The sequence below is a fragment of the Manis javanica genome, chromosome 2, assembly GCF_040802235.1.
Source record: "Manis javanica isolate MJ-LG chromosome 2, MJ_LKY, whole genome shotgun sequence".
In the NCBI taxonomy this organism is placed as follows: Eukaryota; Metazoa; Chordata; class Mammalia; order Pholidota; family Manidae; genus Manis; species Manis javanica.
Genome location: NC_133157.1, coordinates 6,271,207 through 6,293,001, shown reverse-complemented (window position 1 = coordinate 6,293,001; position 21,795 = coordinate 6,271,207). Strand labels below are relative to the sequence as shown.

General features: G+C 57.2%; 1 long non-coding RNA gene across 5 annotated transcripts; it reads left to right on the top strand.

Moving 5' to 3' along the window:
• The first annotated feature begins 3,395 nt into the window (after positions 1-3,395).
• LOC140846519 (uncharacterized) lies at positions 3,396-20,419 on the top strand. Of its 5 annotated transcripts, none has more exons than XR_012125688.1 (5): positions 3,396-3,445; positions 5,322-5,398; positions 5,518-5,620; positions 12,006-12,100; positions 17,443-20,419. It is a non-coding gene; the product is annotated as an uncharacterized lncRNA (long non-coding RNA). The 5 variants fall into 5 exon arrangements; XR_012125686.1 differs by lacking the exon at positions 3,396-3,445 and adding an exon at positions 3,569-3,983; XR_012125685.1 differs by lacking the exon at positions 3,396-3,445 and adding an exon at positions 4,010-5,184.
• The last annotated feature ends 1,376 nt before the right edge of the window (positions 20,420-21,795 follow it).

Below are 21,795 nucleotides of genomic sequence, written 5' to 3'. Positions count from 1 at the left end.
CTGGGCACCTTAACCTGCCACCATTCCTCTCTGTTGATTTTTCTCATATGTCCCACGTGGGCTGGTCAGTTATGTCAGGAATGGAAAATTCCAGTCTCAATATTGAAAAAAATTTCAAAGTTTCCAATCCTTTTCCTGAGTCATACGATGGACACACACACATCTGTCTGTCCTTGAATACCTCCCCAGGTGGAGCACTCACTACCTGCAAAGCTGCCCTGACAATTAGATAGTTTGTCTTGTGAGGCAAAACCAACCTCCCTGGGTGACGTCCCCAGATTCTGCCTTCTGGATCCTTCCAGTACAAATCCACACCCTCTGCCCCAGCTAGCCCCCCAGACACCAGAAGCAGTGGCCACTAAGTCAGCTCCTCTGCACCTGAAACATCCCATGCGGGTCCCTTGATCACCCTCCTGCAACAGGAAAGAATGCCTCTGTGTTTGCCCAGAGCATCGGCTCTGGAAGCATAGTGCTACAGCCCTGCATTTAAGCCCAGGGAGGGGCTCACTACCCGCTCTGGTTCTTGCCTCTTGCTGGCCTGGCTCCTTCTCTTTTGTACCCGAACTGCAGGCAGAGGAAAGGCAAAGATTTGCCTGAAGCAAATACATGAAATCCTCCCGCAAATACACATTCCCCAGAACGCTGACTCCAAAGAAACCAGGGAGAAGAAGCATGCTTGATTAGATTTCTTTGGGGTCTCTTGCCTAATTTTGTTGCACATCTTAGCTTGAGGTCCCTGTACTGACTGTAGCATGTTTGATTCCCTCCTCCGCCCCCACGCTTTTCACAGGCTGGTGTATAAACTCTCATCTCTAGATGAGATTAGATCTCAAGACCCATTCCTATTCCATCCACCTCGCTCCCCAGTGCTATGTCCCCTCTACAAGTCATTTTGCCTCCCCAGGCCTCAGTTTCCCCCTCTGTAAAGTGGGGGTAATCATTGACTCCACTTCATTGGGCTTTCATGAGTGCCCAATGAGGTCAGCTTTCTAAAGCCTCAGATCCAGTCCCAGGCACTCAGTAGGTTTTTAATAAGCGTTAGAGACGATTAGCTCTCAGTTGGAAGATGGGCTTGTGCTCTGGTAAGATCAGCTTGAATTAGGGGTGACGCATCCCCTTTGTGAGAGGTGCTTGGTCTAGACACAATATTTTGCCTTTTCTGGTCCCTGGGTCAGTGAGTCTCAAACTTTACTGAGCTGGAGGGTCACCCAAAGAAGTTGTAAAATGCACAGTCACAGCCACTATGCTCAGAGCACCTGATTTAGTAGGTCTGGAGAGGCTCAGTAATCTGCAGTTTAACAACCTCTCCACTGACCCTGCCCTCCCCCGTCCCCCGTCCCCCGACCCCCAGGCTGAGAAGAGACGCTGGACGGATCCCACGCTGAGAGAGGGAAATGCTTTGCCAAACCAGACAGAACCTGCCCCTGCTCCTGGGGCGTTCACTGACAGGGCATTCCCTCAGGCTCAGGGGAGGAGTTTGAGTTCTGGAATGAGCTGGTACAGCTGGGAGAATTTAAAAGGGCAAAAGAGACCTACCTCCTGGTACTGTGCAATTGTTGTCATGAGACAGAAAGTCTCCTAGGCTGGAGTCTTGGGGCATGAAGGTGTTGGAGAGAAGAGCACAGGCTGGTCTGGAGGCAAAGGCTGCTCTGCCTGTCCCTACCTGTTCTGGACGCATGGTGGGGACAGGTGAGACACGGCGTGGAGCAGATGAGTCAGTAAGGTGGTCCGTGCACTGAGGCAGCTGACCCAATGTCAGGTCTGTGCAGTAAGACCTGAGCCCGAAGCCCAGTCTCGTTCTTTCTAGCTGTGCGACATTGGGACAGCAACTTCCCTTTCTAAGCCTTGTTTCCACCTCTGTAAGTGGATGACAATTGTGCCAGCCCCCCTACCCAGGTGATTTATGGAAAAGGTAATGAAACTAGCTGCAGGGACTCTTGCATGGCCCTGCCAAGGCCCTGGCCTTAAGTGTATGTTCATAACTTTGTATTATTTTTCTTAAAGAGGGTCTCCATGATTTTAAAAGCTTCAGGCCCCCCCAAAGCCTGGATCTGCCAAGGCCCACCTAATACAGCTGGTGCAAGATTAGGTGACAAGACACGTCCTCCACAAGCCTGTGTCTGGAAATGGAAGTCTCCTTAGCTTCTGAGCCTTGGAGGGAAAACACTGGCACCCTGGACAGGGACAAAGTTTGTCCTTGGAGGGCAGGCCCTTCCTTAGAGCTGAGCTCTTCTAGTCTGACAGCCTCTTGCCCGCATGTTCTCAGGGCTCCAGACCTCTCTAGCCCAGACTAGAAGCAGGCAGGAGCGGTTTGGAAGGAAAACAGAGGACGGAGAATGTGGGAAGGGAGGAGGCTAGGAGGCTGGGAGGAGCGCTAGCTAGTGAGGAGCAGGAGGATTAGACTGAGCCTCGGGCTGCCAAATGCATTAACCTTTGAAGGGTCGGGCAGGTGAGAAGCCAGCCAGAGGGGCCTGGGCAGTGGTCTTGGGGTTGATTTAGCTTTACTAACGACCTTCAAATGTCTGAAACCAAAGAAGGATACAGGATCCAAGACCCACAGTTGGGCAGGTGGGGGAGGATACTGGGGACTGGGGCATGTTCCCCACGGGCCCTGCCCTCACCCTGCTTGCCATTTCACTGATCCTCACACCCTCCTTGGAGTCCTCACTCTGCTCTTCTCTAGGCAGTGGATGAGAAGAGGAGGCTCAGAGAGGGCAAGTCCCTTGCCTAAGGGCACACAGCAGGGGAGAATACAGCACTAACCAGGATGAGGACCTAGCTCTTAACTCTAAATTCCTGCTCTTAACCCCTCTCCTACCACAGCCCTCAGCTGTACACACAGAGGCGCACAGTGGGGTCGTAATAAAGATGGGAATGAATGAAGAAAGGAGGGAAAGAATTCACAGGCCAGGCTCTTCTCACGCCCCTCCCCCCACACCAGCCGGCCCTTTGCAGCCCACGCTGCGGCCCCTTCTAATTGGGAGGTTGCGGAGCTGTCTCTCCCGCCTCCGAGGGTTCCCCCACGCTCCTCCCGGAGCCCACCCCGCGGCAGCTTTCTCACAACAGGACCCCCGGGGTGGGGACGCGGCCCGACCCCCGAGGCCCAGCGGGAGAGCCGCGCCCTCCGGCGGGGTGGTCTCCGCAGCCGCTCCCCGCTCCCCGGCCTTACGGCCCTGCCCCTACCCTTCCCGGAGCGGCTAAATAATTGATTCGACCATAAATAATTGATCTGCACTGCGCGCGCGCCCTCTGCCCCCGAGGGTGCGGGGGTTCCCCATTAGGGTTAGGGGGAGCGGGGCGGGGCGCACAGTTTGGCTCCGCGGGCCTTTCTCTCTCCCTCTCGCTCCCTCGCGCCGGCTTTTCCCCCTTTTTCATTCTCCTTTTTTTTCTTTCCTGGAGCGGAGCCCGGCGCCAGGAGTCTGGAACCAGCCTGACAAGCTTTTGAGTTATGGAGGGGGACGGAGGGAGGGAGAGCGCGGGCGGGCGCGGGGGGCGGAAGGGGGCGGGGAGGGCGCGCCGCGGCGCGGGGCGGCGGGGGGCGCGCGCGCACCCCCATTTGGAGACTCCCCAACTTTGGGCGAGCACTGGAGAGGGTCTGATGGCAGCGTCCGGGAGGGGGCGGGAGTCGGCGGCGGGGGGCGCGGGTGAGTCATTCCGTGGACGCGGCGAGCAGCGCTGCTGGCGGAACGAGCCTGGCTTTAGGGCCGCAATAAATGAGGCCCGGGGAGGGCAGCGGGGTTTACACGGCCTCGGGGGCCACGGCCTCCCCCGCCGAGCACGACATTCCTTTCCGCTGAACTGGGCGCCTGGGCCAGCGCCGCCGCCGCCCAGCCCTGTGCGCGTCGCCCTCGGCCGCCCCGCCGGGGCCAGGGCGGGGGTGGCGGGACCCTGGGGAGCGGGTAGCAAGGCCCAGGGTGGCCCCCTTCGCCTTCCTGAGCCGTTCCCCAGGAGCCCATTGAATCCTCGGCTGCCCCAGGGAAGGGGTAGGTGTGCCCATTTGCCCAGTGGGGAACCTGAGTCCAGGGAGGGTGGTCACTGCTGTGCCTGACTAGGGTGTCTGATGCCCACTCCATTCCTTTGCGCCAGGCCTTAGACTCTACCTTCAGCCCCCACCCCAACACCCCGTGGTGACTTTAGGCCTGGAGACAACCCTGTGGGGCTCGGGGCCAGGCACAAAGTAGGGACGCTTTAGCCTTTGGCCAAAGTTGACCAGTTTCTTTGCCAGGAGCCCCAGGAAGGTAGTGAGTGTGCTTGTCTGGGCGGCAAAGTGCCAGACAACCCCAGCCCCAGGGCCGGGGTGGGGGGAGGGGTATCTGGAAGTATTGGTTTACTAGCACCAGTAGTAGAAGTGTCCAGACCCCTTGGAGTCTCCAAGGGGACTCAAGTACCCCAGGAGGACACTCCTACAGGCAGACAGAGACCCCAGTTCCAAGCCTGCCTTTCCCTGTACTGCAGATTCTGGTCAGCCCATGGCTGACTTTAAGGGCCCAGGGTTTCTCCCACCCCAGCCACCATCTGGCCCTTCTGGCCCTGCTGCTCCTAGCCAGTTAGGGAAAGTGGCACAGGCCTGGCCTGGCCTGAGCTCCCAGCTGTGTGGCCTGGGCACCAACGGCACCACTCTGAGCCTCTCCTACTCATCTGTGAAATGGGTTACAAGTGCCACCCTTGCCTGGATGTGGAAGGTTCTATGACACCATGCAACTGTTAGCACACAGGGCCTGGCACACAGTAAGCTCTCAGGACGCAGTCACTGTTGTTGGAGCCTGTCGTTTGTTATTATTATTTCTGAGGGACTCACCAAGGCCTACAAAAGCCCCCTCCCTGTCCCCCCTGAGCAGAACCTGAGAATGTCGAGCCTGTTAGCTGCCTGGCTCCTCCTCCGGTCCCCTGCTGAGCTGTTTCGAAATCTTCCCAGAGAAGCTGCTGAGCAGAAATTTCCAGTCTCCCTGGCAAAGCTGGGAAGAGTTTGGGTGTGGCTCAGAGGCACAGTTGGGCAGGCTCTGCGGGGCCAGGGCTGGGGAGGGGCCCCCAGATGATCTGCGAGACCTGGGAAGTGCCCCTGAGCCTGGAGAGTGCTTGGCCTCCAGGCCTGGGGCTGCTGTGAAAGCCCTTTGTCCCCATTAGTGAGTGGGGGGTTCAGGGCCTTATCCTTTCTTTATGAGCCAGGGTGTCCCAGGCAGCTGAGTGAGTACTCCTGGGAGAGGGTTACCAGGGTCACTGGGAAAGAGTGAAGGAGATGGTGCCTGTGCGCACTTAGCACACGTAGCTTCTTGCACCCTGTAAGTGAGGTCCGCTTGCTTTAGTGACTACCCCAATTGCAGAAGCCACCAGGCCTCTGAGGGCCCCACTTTGCTAATCTCTTGGCCACCAGGAGGAGCAGAGGTTCCCAGTCAGGATGGTGAGTCTCACTGGGGCTGTGGGGAGCTGGCAGGTGGGCTGACCCTTGCTCTGCTCAAAGTGCAGTGTGACCCCAGGTAAGCATCTTGTCCTCTCTGGATCTTGTTATCCTATCTGCAGCACAGAGACAGCAGCCTGTGATCCTCACTCACCAAAGGGAAGTAAAGAGCACTGGAATGTGAGGAGATGCATGTGGAGTCCAGCACTGCCCCAGACTGGACAGGTAACCTTGGACAAGCCTGCGTGATACTGAATACCACAACACTAAAGAGGAGAACATGTCAGTTACTCCCGGCTTCAGGACTGTGCTGTGCGTTTTACATACAGCATGATCTCACTGTTATTCTTGGAGGGAGGTTTTATTAGTAACTTACTTTTCCAGATGAAGTAACTGAGGTTTAGAGAGGTCGATCCACTTTCTCAAGGACACACAGCTAGGGAATCAAAGAGCCCGGATGCAAACCCTGATCTTCTGGCTTAGAGCCTGAATCCCTAAAGAAAAAGCAAGTTGAATGTTTTTAAACATTTAAAGCCCCTGCTATGTGTAAGACATTGAGGTAGGTGGCAACAAAAATAAGGACACTTGACTGGGCCTTTGAGAAGCTGAGTGAGGACACAAGACTTCAGTGAGACTCTCAAGAAAGTGAGATGTGAAAAGTACCACATACAAGTTCCCCCAGTGCTATGGGAGCAGCAGGAGAGAGGAGGGGTTTAGTGTGGAGGATGGGGAGGGACGGAACTGGGGGAGGAAGCACAGAGGACAGGAGTAGAGAAGGCTGGTCTTCAGCCTTGAAGAGCAACTTTTGTGGAGGGCAGGGGCCATTCCTGGAGGCCAGTAGAGCAGGGGCAAAGACGTGACATCAGGAGATGTATCCTGCTGCGGGGCGTGGAGAGCAACGGGGAGAAGCAGGAGGGGTGGCGCCGGTGCTGGGCTGAGCTGTGAAGGCTTAGAAAGCCACCTTTGCTCTATAAAAATGGGGAGCCATTGAAGGTCTTTGGGCAGAGGTGAACATCATCTCTAACAGTTCTATAGGAAGCAAAACATCCTGGAAACTGATGCGAAAAGCTAGAAGCATGGGGTCAGGTTGCATTGCATGATCTTTTACAGCGCTTCCTTTAGAATTTTTTTTTGCCACCTACAGGTATTACTATTCCAAAAAAAAAAAGAAAAAAGAAAGAAAGAAAGAGTAAATTTTCAAAGGAGAGAGGGGAGCAGGGAGTCAGGAGGCAAGGCAGAGAGATGTGGGAGGCTGCAGCAGGAAGGAGTATTGGTGGGTCCCCACTGCCCCCCCCTGTCTGCTGGCCCTCCAGCTGTTTGAGTGATGGTTGAGGATGGCAACCACCTCAGAGGTCTGCACCCAGCTGAGCAGGCGGGGCTGCAGGGTGTTCGGGACCCCCCTCTTGCCTGGAGCCTTAGCCTTCCTGACCAATGAGGCTTCAGCCTGGCCCTACTCCTCGCAGAAGTCTGTCCTCACCAATCTCCTCCCTACTGGCCATGCAGTGGGGCCACAGGCTGATCTTTAAATCCTCTCTGAGCTAAATGGAAACCATTATCTCAGAGGCCTCTGCATCCTGGAGCTCAGACTGTCCCTATAGGAGGACCAGGCACTGTGCTAGGTGCTTTACAGGCAGTGAATATAATCCAGCAAAAGAAATGTGTTGCTCCCCTTCATCTGACAGATGGGGAAATGGGGGTTCAGTGGCTTGCTCCACCAAGCTCTCACAGTGAGAGGGGTATTGTCACTTGGGGCAGTGGAGGGGAGGGAGCTCCCCTGAGAGCCCATCACTGGGCTGTACTGCCTCAGGCTCTTTGGGAGAAAAGTCTGTTCCTCCGCTCCCCCTAATCTCTCACCGTTGGCCTGGAATAGGGGCTTCAGTCACCCCCCTGAGCCATTTCCTCTGCCTGGGTACCTCTCTTCCCTTCTCCCCCCACCCACAGGGCGAACTCCTATTGCACCTGTGAAGCCCAGTGAACCCATTACTTTGTCCCCAGAGTCCCAGACTGTACCTCTCCCCTGATCTGTGTTCCTGTACAACTACTCTGGGAGGGGAGGGAAGGCTCTGGGGACGTGACTGGGACGTGAGTTCCAGCCCAGAGACGAAGGAACAGTCAGCTTGTTCTGAGCGCTCAGAAAGACAGGCCTGGGGCAGGGTGGACGTGAGAGGGAGGATGGCCCCGGCTCACCCAGGGAAAGACGGGTCATCCCGCCCCTAGGATGATTTGGCTTAGAGGCCAAAGGAGGACAAGTTCCAGAAGGAGAGGGAATCAAGGCTGCCCAGCAAGGACTGGCTGGTGCCCGACTAGCCCAAAGACCACACAGCCGTTTTCTGACTGGCCTCTCCTGGCTCTCTGTGGCAGGGCTCACGGTGGGAAGCTGTCTTCTGTGTACAGATGCCCTTAGAGCCCAGGGGCCCCCACCCCAGGTGGGGTGGGGACAGAGCAGCATGGGCTCCTTGTAAACTCAGAGAGCCACCAGTGCCCAGAACAGTGAGTGGCACACAGTAGGCACTTAAGCGTTTGTTGGATGAAGAAATGAATGAGTCACTGACCCCAGCCCAGGGAGGAGGAGGGCCAGCAGCCTCAAAGTCTCTCTGCTCCCTTGTGAAGCAGGACCTCCTCCTCTGGAGCCCCTGAGGTGCAGGGTGGCTGGGGCAGGCTCTGGGGTGGGGGAAGCAATGGGAGGGGATAGGGAGAACCACAGCCAAGTGGAGCCACTCAGGAGGGAAGCAGACAGTAAGCCATGTTTTTGGTGAAACACCCTGTCTGATGCCTGGGCACAGGCAGTGCCTGGGGCCGTAAGGGACCTTCAGGTACCCCCAGGTCACCCCAGTGAGGACCTCCCACAATTCCATAGGTGGTAGCACGATGCAATTGTTAGTGCCAGGAACTCTGGGTTTAAATGTTTCTGGGCACCAACTCCACCCCTCACTAACCAGACCAGTTGCCTCAGTTTCCCTATATGCTAATAGCACCACCTGATGCACAGGTTTGCTGGAAAGTTCACCTGAGAGTTGCTGGAAGGTTCACCTGAGAGGTGCCAGCTCAGCACATTCTGTTTACCACTGTTATAAACAACAGCGGGGAACCGGGAGACAGCTGAGCAGCCAGGCCCTGGGCTCTGGGCCCACCGTGCCACTGACTTAACAAGGTGACTTTGGACAAGGCCCAGTCTCTCTCCAGGCCTCAGTTTCCCCATTTGTACAGTCAGGCCCTGCACACACAGGCAGTCTTGACCCTTCCTCAAGCCCAGGCCAGAATGCACACACAGCTGCCTCCCCCAGCCCTGCCCATAGGCCCTGGGACTGCCCAGAGACACACAGGCACCAGCTCACTTGAGCCCATGCGCACCTGTACACACAGAGGCGCCCACACATGGGCACATACATGTGCCCACGGGCACACAGTTCACACAAGCAGACACCCAGGCAAACAGTCACAGATACAGGCATGTAGACACATACTCATACACATTGACACACAGACCCGACAGGCACAACCCACACTCACACTCGGCCCTCCCCTCCTCAGGGCCCCGCCCCTGCCCACGGCACCCACACCCACTCACAATCACGCACACACTCACATACACCCCACGTCTGCTGTGTACCAACTGTTGGTGCAGGTGGGGCTGGGAGAGAGAGGGAAAAAACCCAAGACTCAGCCGGGAAAGGGGTGCGGGGGGGTGCGCGGGCGAGGGAAATGACAGCCCGCGGTCCCCCTCGAGTCCCGGCTCATGAATATTAATGCCGCGGTAATTAAAATGCAGGGACGCAGCAGGATGGATGCGGCGCTGCCTCCGGAGCGCCGGGCAGCGCGGTTTCTTCGCAGGCGGGTGGAGCCGGCGCCTCGAGGGCGAACGCCGGATGGGGATTCGCGGCCGGGATTCGGGGCTGGGGGCCGCGGGGCGGCAGTTTCGGCGCTGCCGAGCGGGGCGTCCCGTCCCGCGCTCCCGCCGCCGCCCCAGGCCCGGCTGCCCGCCAGGCCGCCTTTCCCGGAGCCGGCCCCCTCCCGCCTCGGGCCCGGTGATGTCATTTGCACAAAACTTTCCGCTTCCCGGCCCGTCTCGGGGCCCTGAGTCATCGCCGCCCCCGGCCCGGCCGCGCCGTCTGTTTGCGCAGAGCTAGGCCCCGCGGGGCCCGGCCTGACGTCAGGCTGGCAGGGCCGGGAACCGCGTGGGGCCCACCAGCCCGAGCCGCGGGGCGCTGGGGGACGCGACGTCCCTCCTGGCCGTGGAGCAGGCCGCCGGGAAGGGCACCCTCTCGGATTCCAGATTCAAATGTGAAGTCACTTTATGCGGATTGCTTGACCTTGCGCAAGTCCTCTGGGCTCTCTGAACTTCAGTTTCCTCATCTGCCACTAAGTAGATGCTCAAAAAATCTTCACAGACTCAGAGTGACTGTGCAGCTGGGTAAGCCCAGGCCCAGAGATGGAAAGAGACTCTGCCAAGGTCACACAGCAGGTAGGCAGCAGCACTTCTGTTTCTGGGCCTTGAGCTCCAAGTTCTTTCTGCTGCACCACTGCTGTTACCCCCATGGGAGGACCGCTTTAGGGCGCATGCTGAGAAAACCTGACCCGTGGTGTACACTGGTGGGGTGGAGCTCTGGAGCCTGGGCTGGACTCTGGCCAGTTTTCTCATCTCTGAAGCAGGGGTGATAACCTAGTATAATAACCATGTGGAATCTCTCAGGCTAGAGAATCAAAAGAGAGAAGACGCATTGCAGTGTGCAGAGTAGAAGGCAGCTATGGTTGAGGGACTGAGATGATGGTTGCTACTGCAGTCTGATGAGAGAGCCCTTTGGAGTCAGCTCACTTGGGTTCAAATCCTGGCTCTCCCTCCCCCTACCTCTGTTGAGACCCCCTTCTATGCCCGAAGGCCAGTGGTGCTAAAAACTGAACCCTGTGCCAGGGCCTGCCCCCCTCTGCATCTCCAGCCTCTCGGGGCACTGGGAAATCTGTTAGGAAATGACAGCCCAGTCCTTCACCAGAGCTGCACAAAGAGTGCCCAAAACAGCTGCAATTCGTGGGCTCTTTCTTGGGCCTTTGGCGCATAGTCTTGGCACCAGCTTATAGATGGGAGTCTAAGAACCATTAGGCTAGTGCTATCAGGGGCTGAGCCAGGATGAGGTTTAGTGCTGGATCCCAGGCCGCTGGCCTCCCAGATATAAGGCCTGGGCTCCGGCCCACACCCCCACCTCTACCCAGCACCTGCTCCTCACTGGTGGCAGTGCTCTCAGCTCCCCGCCTCTCCTCCCACACACACCCTCAAGCTAACAGAGAAAGGCCTGCCTGGCAGCTCTGCACACCATGGCCTCTCCGACCACGCCCCCTCCCCCAGCCTCACTGCAACTTTCAAGTCCCTTGAAGCTCCAGCTGCCTCTTCTTGCCTCCAGGCCTTTGCACATGCTGTTCCCTCCCTCACTCCCTCTCCTCTCCCCTGTTCCTGGTTCACACAACCTCCTCCTCTCCAGCTCTTCCCCTGGGGAGTGTCCCAGTTACCACCACCCCACAGCACAAGCACAAGTGCGCGCGCGCACACACGCACACACAGACAAACCAGCACACTCTCCCCAACATCACACAGACCACACCACACATAAGCACATACACACCCCATTACACAGTTCAAGGACCGCCTCTCTGAGGTGGAATGTTTTAAATGGAGATGAGTTCTAGAAGCACATGGTTGACTTGGCTGGAGCAGCCACGGGTCCTACCTCCTGCCTATTGGGAATCACTGGCTAAAAAAGGAAAAGGGACCACCGCTTCTGCTTCTCAGTACTGACCACCAGCACCCAATGTGAGGTAGGTACAATGAGATTCCGATAGCCCCACAGGCTGTCAAATGAGACATAACAGATGCATAAATTGAGGCTGGGAGGGAGAAGTTCTGTGTCTAGGCTACACACTGCTCCATGGAGGGGCCAGAATTTGCACTCTTCTGAACTCAAAGCCTAAGTTCTTACCCACCAGGCTGCTCACCTGCTTTTGTCTTGGCTGCAGAAAAACAGGTGTCCAGTACCCACCTGCCTAACTCACACCCAACTGTTCTCCATCCACCCAACTACTGGGCATCACACACAAGACCTCCCTAGAGAGCCCTGGCCTGAGACCTGTGGGCAGAGGGTGGGGCAGCGGTGGGGGTCACTGAGAGCACGTGCCTGTCCAAGGGCAGATCATCAGGGGAACTTACCAGGGAGGGTCATGAGACCTTAGGATGCCAGAACTGGAAGGGGTCCAAGGGAGCACCACTCTGGCAATCCTGAGTTGCACACATAAAAACTTTCAACTCAGAGAGGTGGACACACTGTTCCAGGGACCCACAGCAAGGTACAGGCCCAGCTGGGGCTTGATGGGAGGAGGTACTTGAGCTTTGCAATTCCACTGCCTGGGTTCAGATCTGGACCTATTGCTTGCCAGCTGGGGGCCTAAGTCTTTGAACCCTCTGTGCCTCAGTGTCTTTGTTCCATAGAATGGGGAGACTAATAGTTCTTATTTCCAAGGCAGTTTGAAATAAGTGATTGAACATACATACTATGCTTAAAAACAGGGTCTGGTACATGTAAACACACAACAGAAATCAACTGTCATTCTGTCTCCTGATTTCCAGTCCAGTGCAGACCCATCCGTCCATGAACCTTCAGTGCCACCTACTCTGCCAACATGGGAGATGGAGCAGCCTGTCACTGTGCCCTTCTTCATGATGTAAGGAATTCTTGTGATCAAGGGGACATGCCCAGCTAGATCCATGACCTGGGCACCTGGGATCCTGGAATTCCCTGCTCAGTGGCCCCCAGCCCACTTCCTCCGTCCATCATCCTGAGGGTGGCCTGAGCTGCTTGTTTGGGTACCCCTAAGCTCTAGGGGTGGCCAAGGGTGGCTGTTTGCTGGGCCTGTGGACAGAGTTTATGTACGCAGCTGGAGTGTCCACACCTGAGCATGCAAAACCCCTCATGAAAAAGGACAAAACCTGGGGCAGAAAGAAAAGAGCAGCTGAACGGGAAGCCTTGGGCCAGAGCTGCCTCTCCCGATGCTGCCATTTCTGGCACGGACCCCAGGAGTCTGAGTCTGAAATACAAACCCAGCCTTCCAGGTGTGTTTGTCCTTAGGAAGGTGTATTTGCCAAGGAAGGACAGAACATATTTTATTTAGCAGTTTGTTAGCTTGATTTATAACTCGTAAATACTTAGACAACATACGTGGGACTCAGCTTGTACTCCTGCACCCCAGGGCTGCCTAGATTGGAGCAGCCTCCCTGGGCCCCACAGCGGCATCCCATGGCTGACCCTTGCCCAGCAGGTTAATCCCAGGGGATCCACCAGGCTTCCTGACCCCTCTGCATGCACCCCCACTGCACTCCACCCAGCTCCTTTGCCTCTGTGGGTCCACCTGCCTTCCCCTCTGAATGTCCCACTCCAGCCCTTCCTCCTCCAGGGAGCCTTCCCTCCCTGGAGGCCCTGGCTCTTCAGCTTGTCAGTGGTGTTATTTGGTTGCAGTGGCATGAGACAGTTGGTCAGACTGCCTGGGGATGAGTCCTGCCCCCCCTGCAGAATCAGGGCCACCTGGAAACAGCACCTCCCAGCAGAAGCAGCATCTTGATTTGGGTAGGAGTCGGGGGTTCAGAAAGCACACAGACCTGGGGTCAAATTCCAGCTCTGTGATTTTCTTGCTGTGTGACCTTGGGAGGTGGCTTCGCTGCTCTGAGCAGGTTTCCTCTTATGAAAACCTATAATCATAACTGTACCTCTTGCAGTGAGGAGGCAACGTGGAACGCGGGGCCCACGTATGCCTGGCACTTGGCAAGTACTCAGGGAAGGAATTAGGAGGGGCAGGAGTTACATTATTCACTTCTTTTTACAGCTGAGAAAATAAGGGGAGGAGGCTCAGCGAGGTGAGGCTGGTTGCCCAAGGTCACACAGCCTGTAGCGGGGGCGGGCCCAAGCCTAGCTGGCCGACTTGTGCTCCAACCACTGAGCATTCCAGCCTCGGGCCGACCCCGAAGTGACCTCTGGGACCCTTGGGAGCCTGTAGGCCTGTGAGGCGGCGGAAACCGCGGCACCGCCAGGGCCCGGCTAGTGGGGCGGAAAGGGTTAACGGGCTCCGCCGCATTGGGCCGGCCTCCGGGGGAACCAGCCAATGGGCGTGCGCCGCGATGAGGTAATGCCGGGACCGCGCGGAGTGGGCGGAGCCGGCGGGGACCCGGTCTAGCTCGCTTTCCTTCTCTCACTACCCACCCCCTCACCTTTGACCTTCGTGTCCCCCCAGCCTCGCCGCCCACAGCCGTACACCCGCAGACACACACACGTACGCCCTCCCAGGGCTGCAGCTGAGTGTCTTGGGCGGCTCTGAGTCCCTTAAGGTCTGCAGCAGGACCCCGGATTTGCCTTGCCTCTTCTGGGCCTCAGTTTCCCCTTTTGCAAGGTGGGAGTCGATGGTCGCTAAAGGCCTGATCAGCGGCGGACGTCCTTGGGTTCCAGGACAGTTTTTAGCCCCTCCCTGACCCTGGCGCACACTTCAGAGGACGCGGCCCTGGCCCTCCTCAGGCGGTGCCCACAGCGGGCAAGGAGTCTCCAGGCCAAGCGGTAGGAAGGAACCCCACGGGCCCGGTCACACCCTCCACGTGGCCCCGACCACGAGCCTCTTCCCATCCTCTGGGTAAACCGCTCCTGATGTGCCCCCTGATGGGCCTTCGCTGCCTACCAGCCCCGAGTTCGTTGCAAGAACAGCTGGGCTTGCTGGTGTGGTGGTTAGAGGTCAAAGTTGATCCGACCACCAATATTGATTAAATGGCTACCGCGTGCCACCCAGCACTTCGGGCTGGGACGCTGCGGGGCGGACTCCCAGGGCTGCCTGACGCCCGGGTCGCCTTCGGGCGGCCTTCAGGGGGCCGCGGGCACGAAGCGGTTAACGCCTTTGCCGCGGAGCTGGCACCGCGGCCGGCTTATTAGTCAGCTCGCGGGGAGGGGGCGAGGGGGAGGAGGGGCTCGAGCTGAGAACCGCAGAAAGCTATTCTCAGGGGCTCCCAAGTGCGGGGAGGGCGGCTCAGCAGGAGCTGCTGCTTCCCAGAAAGTTGATTATTTTTAACCCAGGAAGAAGAAAGGAAAGAGGAGAGGGAGAAGGACTCAGAGAGGAGAGGAGAGGAGAGGATGGGGAAGGGGGACGCGGAGAGGGAGGGAAGAGGAGGGCAAGCAAGCAGAGGGCCGACGGAGGGGAGGGGAGGCGCAGAGAGCCGCGGGCAGGGCTCCGGCAGAGGAAGGGATGTAGTGGGGCCACTGCCGCCCTCCTGGGCTGCTCCCTGCACCCCTCTGGCTCCTCTCCGCCCCCCTGCTCTTTGGGGCTCTCCTGCTCGACCCACCCCAGGTGCCCATCGCCGCTTCCCCTGCCTGGGCTGACGGCAGCGCCCTTTGGGTATCACCACCCCAGGGCCGCGCGTAGACCCAGGGCTTGGGGGCGGGGAGCACAAGCAGCCGCAGGCCAGCCCCAGGTGCGCCCCAGCCAACAGGCAGCACCCTGACGTCTTGCCCATGTGGTGACCATCGGGGCAGGGGGCAAGGAGGGCAGCCTTGAAAACCGCATGCCCCACCGCCTCCCCGCAGGCAGAGAATGGATCGTGGAGGGGAGAGCAGAAGGGGCCTGGGGCTCCCATTCTACTGCCTTGGAGTGGGGCCAGGCCAGAAACCTAGAGAGGGAGCCTAAGGGAGGGCACTGGGGACACAGTGACAAACCAGACAGACACAGCCGGGCCACACAGGGGCCGCACAGCCCGTGATGAATAATGCACGAAGTAACGGAAAGAGGGCAGCAGGCTGGTGGGGGGGGACTGTGCAGGGGGCCAGGAGGGCTGGTCCCAGGGGGCTGACCTCTGCGGGGGTCATAGGAAGGCTCCCAGAGGGGGGCCTGAAGACCAGGAGCAGCTAACTAGGTGAAGAGTGATGGGTGGAGGGGCACGGATGGTGTGGATGGGGTCCCAGGGCCTGTGAGCCTCAGAGAGCCTGTGTGGCCCAAGGCTGCGGCCCTTGTCCTGGAGGCAGCTGGAAGCTTTGCAAGTGTTCTGTAGAGCAGAGGGGGAGCCCAGGCCTGCAGAGCTCTCTCAGGACTGGGGGGGACAAGAGGTTTGAGAGATACAAAGGACAGGAGTCGGTGTGGAGAGCTGTGGGGGTAAAGGAGGCTTAGCAGGTGTCAGGGAGGGGCCCTGCCCTGGCTTGTGCCACCAAGTGGAGCAGGTTCACGGGAGGCCAGGCATTTGTGCTGGGACATGGTGGGGTTAGGCGAAGGGAAGAGCTTGAGCCAAGGCAGAGAGAAGGGCAAAGGAAACCACATGTGCTAGTGTGGGACATGATGGAATCTTCTGGAAAGGGGCTGAGTCTGGTCATGGTGGGCCTTGGCTGCAAGCTCAGGGGTCTGAACTGACCTATAGCCAATGTGTGGGAGCAGAAGGGCCCATTCCAGTGCTGGGCATAGTGAGGGCACTGAGCAAATGGGGGATGAGGGCCAGCTGGGGCTGAGCCAGTGCCTGCACCCCAAGGCTGAGGAGGGGATGTATATGATGAGACCTGTCAGGGGCCTGGCTCTGGGCAGCCTCCAGGTATATGTGTGTAAGAGTGAGTGGGTATGCATCAGCTGCACCAACTACCCTGCCTTCTACTTGAGGCAGGGCCCAGGGGACACGTCCAACCCTTCCAGAACCAGGGAGTGGCCAGGCCAGAGCAGTGGATGACAGATGGCAATGGAGGAGCCCCCAGCCACTGCTCTGGAAATTCCTGTTACTCTGGAACCCAGGACTAGCCTCTGACCCCCTCCCCAAGGAACTGGGGTGCAGGTGTTGGGGTGTTGGCTGGAGGGCAAGGTCTATGCCTTTAACTTCTACAGGGTTCTGAGGGGGCCTTGTGTGGCATCCCAGGGTCACCCACACCCACTTCCCACTCAGGGCCAGGGTCTGTCCTCTCCCAGGATGGGAAGCAGGTTGCTCAGCCTGGAGCTGCCCTTAATACCAGGCTCAGTGGCTCAGCCAAGCCTGACTCCAGCCTGTTCGCCTGTAAACGTGAGCCTGTGGCTTTCCCATCGGTCCAGCCACCTGCCATTAGATCTTGCACCTATGGGGGGTGGGTATATGTCATCAAGTCATGGTTGAGATGAAGGGATGAACCTGAATGCAAACCCATTGCCGACTGGCTGTGAGCTCTGTCAATTAGCTCTGGCTTCTGTGTGCCTCCATTATTTCATCTGCAAAATGGGGATAATAATGGCAGAGGCAGAGAATGATGGAGGTAAGGCCCTCTGCAGGCAAATGGCCTGTCCCAGGTCGCATAGGGCCCTGAATTTTCCCATCTGTGTGATGAGAGGCAGGGGCTGCAGCCCTCCCAGGTGGAAGAGAATTAGACTTAACCACCATTGCACCCTGAGCCAGGTAGTGGTATTGTTCCTATTTTGCAGATGAGAAAACCAAGGCTCCAAGACAGGTATAGGTCCAGCGCTATGCAGGGAGGAGGCTGGGGCTGGGGTTCTGCTGTCTCCTCAGGAATTTGGTTCCTACCGCCACTGCCCTCCAAATAAGGAAATGCCGGTGCAAAATACACTCCCCTCCAGAACATCCTCCTCTCGCTCCCCAAACCCACACAGTGACCCTGGCCTGGCCCTCTGGGCCCGGGAGGAGCCGCATCCCCATCGGCATCTCTGAGCAGTGCTTTCCCGACAGTGGAGCACAAAGGAGGGTAGCAGGGCAGAGAAAGAACCCGGCAGGCCAGGAGCCGGCTCCACGGGCGCTTTTCTCCCTGCTTTCTTCCCCTCTCTCCTCTTTGTTAAGCTCTCTTTCAGCTGAGCCGGCAGAGCCTGGGTGTTCTGAGCTGACAATAATTGCTGCGTCTAGACAGTGTCTGGTATGAGGCCTCTCTCTCCCGCGCCTCCCCGGCCTCCCCGAGGCTCTCTCTCCAGCCCTGTGGCCCCCCGTTTCCCACACCCCCTCCCCTCCCTGGCCGCTGGTCTCCCCTGTCCTGCCTGCCCCCTGCTCTGACCCTCACATCTCTCTCCCTCTCCCCTCCCCCCCTCAGGTGCACGTGGAGGCTCACCCGCCCACTCCCTCTGGGCACCCAGAGGGCACCCGTGGTTCTGCATTTGCTCCAGCTGGGAGCCCTTGGAGGGCCAGCAAACCCTCCCGTGAGGCCTCACACCTTGCTGGATTCTGGGCTGAGCTGGGGAGCTCTGGGGTGCATCCTGTTCCTACCCGCATCTTCCTAGGCAGCCCTGGATGGGAACCTGGGGGAATCAACAGAGGATTTAGGAGAGGTACAAGGAAGAACTTCCTGGTGACTCTGACCATCAGGCATGAATGGGGTGGTTTCAGGAGATGCAGGGATGGCAAGTCAACTTGCACAAGTTCTGAGATTCGTTCCTGCCCCAACTCAGATTGGCAACTCTGGAAGTTTCCCCAGAAGCTAGAGTGACACCTCACTGGTGTCAGAGCCAAAGCCTTGGTGGTGATCCTAAGACAGTTAGGATGACACTGAATGTTTGCTCAGCTTCTCCCTCCCCAACAACTCTGTGCACACATTCACTTAAATAATCCTCCCAACAGTCCAATGAGAAAGGGAACATAGCCCATGATTTGTCCCATTTTACAGATGGGAAGACTGAGGCCCAGAGAGGTTAAGTAACTTGCCCAGAGTCACAGAGCCAGCAAGTGGAGGAGCCTAGATTTGAAGCCCCAGAGGCTGGCTCCAGAGCTCCAATAATTACCAGTAATAGGAACATTAAATGCTTACTGTATGCCTAGGGCTCAGAGGAGCACTTTACATGTACTAAATCCTTTAACCTCAATGCTGTTAGATAGGATCCAGGATTATGCCCGTTATACAGATGAAAAGAGAATAGCCCCATATATTTTATGTCAACTAAAAAACAAAAACAAAACTGAGAAAAAAAACAATAGCCTAGGGTTGCTGCGTGAGGCCAGATGGTGTCCTAACTCTTGTCATAAAGGCCTAGTTAGTAATCCAAGCCTTCATTCCGGGGCTGTTTGCTATGTGAAAAGGCTTAGCACAGAGTAGATGCTCAATAAATGGTGCTGTTCCGTTCCCCACTTCTTCCCTCTGGGCTTTCTTTTACACCTCCTGGGCACACAGCTCCGGCCAGACTGGGGGAGACACAGGCCACTGTGGGACTCCTAAGGCCCCTTAAGACCATAGCCTAGAGGGCACTGGCAAGGCAGCCAGTTTCAGTCTGGAGGAGGAATTATGATGATGGGAGGGACATAGAAAGGTATTCCTATGAGAGGAAAGCACACATGAGGTCCCAAAGTGAGAGAGGAACAGAGTCATCTCAGAGGAACAGAGAGCGCTAAGCAGTTTTGTCAGGCTGAACAGGTGCAGGGAGTGCAGGCAGACATGAGGCCAGAGCCTGGCTGATCAGGAAGGGCCTCGATTGCCAGGCTGGCTGAGAGTGGGCGGGGACCTGTCCCAAGGCAGAGAGCCTGGTTAGGAGATTGCTGCAGGAGACATGGAGCATGTGGACTGGGCGAGCTCGGTGGATGGGAGAGGCCCTAGGGAGTTACAGAAAGACCACCTGCTCTGATGTTGGGGGCTGGCCTACAAGTTTTTCTTCCATGCCATGGCAGACACAGGAAACCTCATGCACACAGGCTTAGAGGTAAGGGTAGCCAGGTGTGCTCCTGCAGGAAGACAGTGGGCCTCCAGAAGCAAGGTGTAGGGAACAGCAAAGGTTTGGCAGCTCAGGTAGGAAGATTAACTGGGAAAACTAATCTGGAAGCTTTGCAGGATGGATTACAAGGGCAGCCCTGGAGGCAGGGAGGCTGGGAGGAGGCCATTGCTGGTGGGGAGGTGGGGGTCCCTTCCCCAGGCCCTGTGCCCTCCTCCGGCCCGTCCTCCCTTCTGCAGAGTCCTTTTGATTCTGCACCTACTCCCCCTCCGTGGGCCACCTCATGCACCCACTGCCAGCTGGAGACGGAAGGAGGTGCTCGCCGTTCACTGCTCATCCATGCCATCGATGAAAACGTCAGGAGGTCAAGCCCATGCCTGAACAAGCCCATTCCGGCAGCCAACACTGGCAGATCCTTTGGTGAGCTTCGTGCTGCCACCTCAGGGCCTGCCTCAGAGCAATGCAGCCGTGGGCCCGGGTCGTGGCTTCTCTGGACTGGACTTGGAATGTGCAGCATGGGCCTAACTGGGAGCTGTGGGCAAGTGGAGACAGCACCTCTTGTCTGCAGACTGTGAAATTCAGCGCTGTGTATCTGATACGGGAATTTATAGGCTGGTCAAGAAGGAAAACAGGAGCAGGCACGTGAACAAGGCAGGCAGGCATGGTAGAATAGCACTAAGGGTGCAGACCCGGGTCACAGAAGCCCACCATCCCTAACCCCAAATCCTTGGGCAGATGGTTCCAGAACTCAGAACTTTCCCAGCTGTAGAAAGATCATATGACATATACCACATATTTCCTAACACCCCCCGTGAGGTATGTTGCTATCACTGTAGTCAGACACATTGATATGTCTGCAGCAAAGCATATGAACAAAGATTATAAATACCCTCTGCATCTCAGCTTTCTCATCTCTAAAATGGGGCAATGGTGATGTCCTGAGAATTTGCTGTCTCCCATGACACCAGCTGGCCAGCTGCGCCTCAGACACAGGCTCTTGTCCTGCCCCATGCCCTTTGCACCTGCTGCTCCTTTCTGAATATTCTTCTCCAGGCATCTCCTGAGATGGCTCTCTCACTTCCTTCCAAACTCTGCTCAAAGGCCACCCCCTCAGTGAGGCTCGCCCTGGCTGTCCTGCCTCCTCCCACCCCCCCTGCGCCCCTTCCTCTTCCTCCATAGCCTCCTCTGACATGTAATTTAATCAGCTGCTCATTTATAATGTCCCACTCTCCCACAGTGGAATCTGAGGGCAGGACTTTGTTTTGCCACCTGCTATGCCTAGGACTGTGCCTGCACAGGTGGACACTCTGATTTTGTCTGTTGCATGTACCTGGCACCTCAGGAAGGCTCAATAAAGCCCAGCTGGTACCATCACATTGTTGTTATTGATGCTGCTGCTATTATTATGATCCGCATTATGTTCCTGAGCTGATCCCAGACTTTGGTTCTCTAGCCTGTGAAATGGGCATCCTGGGACTGAGGCATCAGCCACCACAAGCCAGTTGAGTCCCTGCAGGAGAGACAAAGAATGCTGCCTGCCCCCGAGGGAGCCTGTGCCCCTCACTGGATAGAGGCTGGGGGGAAGCTTGGAGAATGCCAGCCCTAGTAAGCAGGGCTGCCAGAAGGCCATACATAATTCATTGCCAAATGGGGCCGCAGGCGGCTCTCTGTGCTGGGCGCTGGGGGCTCGCTTGGAGCCTGGCACCTTGCTGACTGCTCCTCACACGTCGCTTCATTGCATCTTCTCGGATTTGCAGGGTGTGATCCTTCCCCCCCACTATTTTCCCCTGGGGGATCCTGAGGTTCAGAGGCTGGGCCACTGTGGAAGGCACGCAGTTTCTCAGCGGCCAAGCAGGGCCTTAAGTCAGCAGATTCGGACCCAGCAGCCCTCAGTTACTGCCTCTCTCTGGAGGGAACAGGCTGCCTGGGAAGGCGACGGGAGGGACAGAAGAGGACCCCCTGCAGGCAGAGTAGGCTGAGTATGGACTGGATGGCAGCAGGGCTGAGGAAGGCTCAGAGTCCGCTGTGTCCCTGGCCCCCAGCTCACCTCCCCACCGTGCCCTCCTCTCCTTGCAGTACTCCCTGCTGTGGCCGCCAAGAGTGCTGGCTCTGGAGTTTCAGGGTTCAGTTTGCACGGCTGTAAAATGGGAACAACAGCCCAAGCCCGGCGGCTATGAGGCCGTGCAGACGGGGTGCGGGCTCAAAGAGACTTCTGCGGGGGCTGCGGGGGTGCAGGGGGCCAGTCCCGAAAGGTTACGTACTCTACGATTCCGTTTAGATAATTTTGAAATAACAACATTTTAGAAATGGAGAACAGATTAGACATTGTGAGGCATTAGGGAGGAGCTGAATGGGGGTGTGATTATAAAAGAACAGGAGGATCCTTGTGGTGACAGTGCCGTTCTGCATCCGACCGTGAGGGAGGAGACACAAGCCTGTGATCCATTGCACAGGCCTGAATCCACATACAAAAGAGTGTGAGTGAAGCGGAACCTGGGTGAGGCTGGTGGATTGTGTCAGCATCCCTACCCTGGTTGTGATACTGTCCTGTAGTTCTGCTAGGCATTTCCATTTGGGGGAAACTGGGGCCAGGGGTACCTGAAGCCCTTGTATTACTTCTTAAACCTGCACGTCAATCTGCAACTATCTCAATAAAAATTTCGATTAAAAACGTCATGTGTCTCTGCCCAGAAAGGGTTAAGGGAATCATTACGATCCATTCTCTCCATCGCAACCAGGGGAGGGACTAT